This window comes from Coffea arabica, chromosome 9c (genome assembly GCF_036785885.1).
Source record: "Coffea arabica cultivar ET-39 chromosome 9c, Coffea Arabica ET-39 HiFi, whole genome shotgun sequence".
NCBI classification, from domain to species: domain Eukaryota; kingdom Viridiplantae; phylum Streptophyta; class Magnoliopsida; order Gentianales; family Rubiaceae; genus Coffea; species Coffea arabica.
In genome coordinates, this window is record NC_092326.1 from 17077570 (window position 1) to 17083569 (window position 6000).

Below are 6000 nucleotides of genomic sequence, written 5' to 3' on the forward strand. Positions count from 1 at the left end.
AAGACAGATCCTAACCTCCCATTTTTCTTAGTCACCGCAAAATCAGAAATAATACCGACTTGATTGGTCCTGAAAGATGAGTTAACAAGGAGTGGTGACCCATTACCTTAAGTATTGATGCTAAAGTGGAAAAAATCTTTTGTAATTTGGTATTATTTTGAGAAATTCATCATGAAATTTTCTGTATGAGTTTAAGCAGCACATTTAATTTTCTTCACGTTATATGTTAGGAAATACAGATTCTTATTTTGTTTAAATAAATGGAGAGTTATCCAAACAAATTTTTGCAATCAAATGGGTCCACATTGGGGTAAATTTTTATTTGTAAGATTTTGCAAAACAAGCCTACATTGGGGCAAGTTTTTTCGCAGTACATTTGAGGATTTCGTCCAAAAGTCAAATAATATACTTTTGAATCAATCACACTGATCTGTTCATGAGTAGTAGTTGCATTGATTTTAAAATAAGAAATTTAAGTACATGTTGTACTTTAATAAGCCCTCTGTGCAGGTATTCATGGCTGAAATGATGAAGAAGCATCTATTCTGGTGAAAGACCGATACCGAAAAAGTGAAACAAGAAGAAAGAAGGAGGAAGGGTTCGATACTGGGGCAAATTATTTTTGAAAAAAAAATCCAAAAATCAAAAAAAATCAAAAATCAAAAAATCAGAAAAATCAAAATCAAAATCAATTTCTTGTTTCCTAGAAATCAAATTTAATTTTTGTTGGCAATGTCTCAGCGTATGCCACGCACCCTTCTATCCCCCTTTTCTTGACAATCACACTTAATTTCTTAACCGACCGAAGGCAGGCTCGGGTGTTAATCCCACTGACCGATTAAAACCATGTCGGCAGGCTCGGGTATGGATCCCACTGACCAATCGAAGGCAGGCTCGGGTATTTATCCCACTGACCAATTAAAACAATGTCGGCAGGCTCGGGTATGGATCCCACTGACCAATTGAAGGCAATTCGGATATTATCCACTGGCCGATGCTATGGCAGACTCGGGTTGTTATCCCACTGATCAATAGTGTGGTTGGTTCAGATATTTTTCTCACTGACCAATTGAAAGCAGGCTCGGGTCTTAATCCAACTGACTAATGAAGGCAGGCTCGGGTGTTGATCCCACTGACCAATTATTGATCCAAGTGACCAATTGAAGGCAGGCTCGGGTGTTGATTCTACTAACCAATTGACCGAGTTTCAGCAGGCTTGGGTTTAATCCCACTGACCGGTTGTCAAGGCAGGCTCGGGTGTTATCCCACTGATCAATTCTCAAGGCAGGCTCGGGTTTAATCCCACTGACCAATGCATCACATTAGAGCAAATCTTTGGATAATTTTCCAAGCAAGCCTTATACAGTTTCTTCGTACATACCAGCATTTCATTTTCACTGCCACTAGCCATGGGTCAGTCCCACTAGTGAGCATTTCATTTTTAAATTTTTTTGTTGAGGTCATTTTTTTTCCTTGTTCGGGTCAGTCCCGTTTTAAAATTTTCATCTGGGTTAGTCCCATTTTAAAATTTTGTTAAAAGAGGTCAGTCCTCATTTCAAAAACGGCAGTCGTTCGAATAAGTGGGATGACGAATGACACAGGTAAGTATTTGGTGTCAACGTATTTGTCTCAAGTTTCTTCGAAACTCAGACAAAGAGGGGCAAACTGTAGACACCAAAATTTTACTCTTTTATTTATTTATTATTTTTGTTTTAATTTATCTCATAATTTCATCTTAGACATTTTTTAGCATTTTGGACATCAAGTCTTTTAATTTAGTTTTATTTGTTAATTTGACTCATTTTTATTTTTGCTTATTTGTCTATTAATTTTATTTTAAGACATTTAAGCATTAAGATTTTTCAAAAAAAAAAAAGAGAATTGCTCACAAAAAGTGGGGCTGTTACAAGTGGTATCAGAGCCACTTCGCGTGGTCTCTGCGCGGAGTGAGACTGGGCCAAGTGGTGTTGTGGTCCTAATTTCATGAATATGTCTAAGTGCTTGTTTGAGCATAAGCTATGAACCTTGAAGTGTTATAGGTCTTTAATCTTTCTCATGGTATTTAAGGACCCTAGATAAGTATGTCGGACAGGAATTTTGATTTGTAGATGGTTTACTCTTGGGACTGGCCAGCTCGAGATGTGAACTATCTTATTTCAGATTCTCGTGCCCGAGTACCCCAGAATTGAGGTGATGCAAGCTACTAGGTATTTGAGCCCTGTGTTTTGGAAACGAGCCTTGTAGTTTGGAAACGTGAACAGGCTTTGTCTGACTAAAATGAGCACAAGAGATCAATGGACATCTAGTTTGGATAGTAAGTGACGTGAGAGACCAGACGGGCTGGTACTGGGATGACTTTTCGACCGTATATTACTAAGTCTATATTTGCTTACTTGCTTATCCGTCTTTTAATATAGCGTGTTATATTCGATATGTTATTGGTATGATAGATTTTGTTATGTTAGTCAATTTATTGCATTCATGCATGGAAGTACCCTTTTGGAAAGAAAAAAAAAAAAAAAAAAAAACCCCGCGGACATGGTCATAGCAGTGACACAAAACGAGACCAAGAGTCAAAGAGAAGAAAGGGAGGAAACAACACCTGAACCGAACATGGACCAAGAGTGCTACTTGTATTCAAGACTTTCTTATGACCCATTGTTTTGCCGACAGGCTACCATCTGAGGTCCAGCAACTCTGTAAAATGGCACGTAGGGTTGAGATGTATAATGAAATCGGGGGTATTCGAGACGAAATAGAAGTCCAAAAGAATCTAGTCGCATACTGGGAAGGGCGCTGGAAGCACGAGTATACATAGAAAATTGAGCTCCTGCACAAAAACTTAGAGCTAAAAAGGAAATATGAAGGGATTTCCGAGGAGGCCCTGGAAAAGGCTCAACGCATCAAGAATGCAAAGGTGCAAGTGAAAGCTTCCCAAATACGGAAAAGGGGTGCAGTGGGTAGCGTGAGTGAGGAACCTAGCGAAGCAATGACACCTTCTAAAGTACAGAGAGTGAACCAGTTATTCGGGCCGCCATGGACAATGGGGGCGGTAGATAAAAGATTTGTCAATGAAAGCCAAACCAGACAGGGGGAGATTTCTCCGAAAAGCAAAAAGATGACTTTCCACTTGACTTGTGACTATTGCGGAAAGGCCAATCACACTGATAATGATTGTTGGAGAAAGGGGAGGAGATGTCTGCGCTGTGGGAGCATCGAGCATCGAATTGCATATTGCCCGATTAAAGTGCGGAAAAAGAAAAGAACTCAACAACCAACCCAGACCGACCCTGCACCGTCAAGTGGAGAAGGGACTGGAATGAAGAACCTCGTTTCTTCTGACTCTGAAGACGGAGAAGGTACAGGCCATTGGTTACTTTAAATTTGAAGGAAAATTTCGAGGGCGAAATTTCTTTAAGGAGGAGAGAGTGTGAGAACCCGTAAAACCCTAATAGTTTTTCCTAGGGTTTATTACCCCTTAATTGCATAATTTTTGTATTTTCTGGCTTAGCAATATTTTCTTAGTGGATTTTATGAGCAATTATAGTTTTAAGATGATTTTTCTAGCATTGGAGAAATTTTAGAAAATTAAGAGTAAATAGTGGACGTGGGACCCACTAGTGCGAAAAGTTCGGAAAAATTCGGCCATTAAGGTTAAGTTTCGGATACTGTGAAAAATTTATCGGGTGTTAAGAGATAAGTAGTGTGTGTGAAGTGATTGATGTGAGAGAGAAAAGAAAGATAAGAAGGCATTAATGGAGGTGACAAGTGTCACTTTCCTATTGGGTGGACTTTAAGAATTACTATTCACAATTTTTGACCTTTGACAAAAATTAGTTAATATCTCCAAAAATTCACAAAATTCACCATTTTTCTTCCTTGTGTTGGCCGGCCCTCTCTCTCTCAAAGAAGAAGAAAATTCCTCAACTCTCAAGCTTCCATAATCTTCAATCTTCCATAAACAAAAGCTTAGACTAGATTTCACTCCATAAAATCCTATCTTCTAGTGCTAGTAAGGGTTGTAGTGAAGTTTGTTTGAAGCTCTAAGGTGTCCACAATCTCTCTTTCCCTTGTTTCTTGGTAAGTGATGCTACAACCTCTCCCCTATACCTAATGATGGTTATATTATGCTTAATGGTGGCATGAGTGAAGGAATATATGATTTGTTTCTTGATTTGGCTTGTTTTGGTGAATCTTTTATTTTATTGGGAATTTTTCTGGTTTAATATGAATGGGATGTTGTGGCCTTGTATGATGAATGGTAATGGTTGACAATGACTCTATGAGGTGTATTGGATAGGAAAATGCAATCAATTTTGGATTTGGATGAAAAATGGAAAGTTAGGGTTCTTATTTTTCCCAATTCTGTCCGGTTTTAGATCATAGGGTTAGAGGCAGAATTGGACTTTGCTCAAAACATGAAAGTTGTAGGTATTGATGTGTATAAGGTGCCTGTAAAATTTCAGGGCATTTGGATTAGTGTAGAGTGAGTTATGACGAAATTACTGTAGCTGTTCTGCTTTGATCAGAATGCGAAAACTGAGTTTGTATTTGGCTATTTTGACTGGAATTGGTCTGGATTTTGAAGTTGGTGTCTTCTGATGAAATGTAGCTGAATGTCGTGGCTAACATATGCCTTTGGAATTTCGGCATTTGGACTTGTATGGACTGAGATATACCGATTACAGTTTTCTGCGTTTTGCAAACCTGTTTTCGGAATTCTGGTATAGTATTTTGTATATTTGACCTAGTTGTGTTAGGAACTGGATTGAATGACCTTCTACAATGTTGTAACCCTGTTTCTTGGCTTTGAAACGGTGGGTTTTACACCCCCAACCGATAATTGTAGTGAGAGTTGTGCCATTACCGCATTATGAGGTCAAATCCGGTTTTCTTATCAAGGCTTAAGTTAAAGCCCTCTCTTAATTTCTGGTTTGCTATCATGCTTGTATATGTTTATAAAACCCTATTGGGGTTGTGATTGGCTTTGCTTTATGACTCGTTATCGAGTCTCATTGTACTTGTTGTGTGTTCTAGGGCGTGACGGTGGTTCACGACGTCCTTTTGAAGGAAGTGCTTGAAACAACATTTGCTTGATTAGTGAGTGTACTACTCACTTGTGTGCTATTATATGGCTTTGATATTTGAACTTGAGATGTTGAATGTTAATGGATTGATGTGAGAGTGTACTTTATCACTCTCACTTATTGTTTCACATGTTATTGAAAAGTTATTGGAAAGTTATATGAACTGTTATATGAAATGAAATACATGACTTGGTATCGATTGGACAAGTATCCAACGACTACAAATGTTATCATTGAGCTCAACCCCATTGGTAGTTGATTGAATCGAGCCGACAAGGGTTTGGTCGTGACAATTAATGAGCCTTGGGTAAAGTTATAAGGAATCTTGTAGTATGAGAGACTCTTGATTCCGGTATACTCGAGTAATACCACAGTGCAAGTGTTTGGAGTGCGGGCCCGGTAGGGGGATGTTTGGTGGAAGGAATGGGAGAGAAGAGGAGTCTACGGTTGGTTACTCTTCAACATTGACGGAGGGTCAATGAGGTTGGATCAAGAATGGAAGCGTGGAAATGGGCTCTTGAGAGCCGTCCGTATCCTTTTATCGATGTGTTTCATTCCTTAATTGTGTACTTGAAATGAAAGGTTATGCTATATGCTCTTAGTTGCTTATGTGGTAGTAACTCACTGGGCTTAAGCTCATTCCGTTCCATTTGTTTTCCTTACAGGAAAATGACCACTTTTGGAAAAGGTTGTGCTAGTTGGTTGTCAAGTTGAGCTAATGTAAATATATCTTTTGAATAACTCTGTGAATGAAACCCTAATGTGTATTGGGTTCATTTTCTTTTGATTGGCAAACCGAACATGTATATTCATGATGAATGGTTTTTGGCATGCCATTTGGTTGTAAATGTTAGATTTCAATGTATATATATGCTTGGTTGATATTTGGTTGGATTTCAGATCAACTCGTATT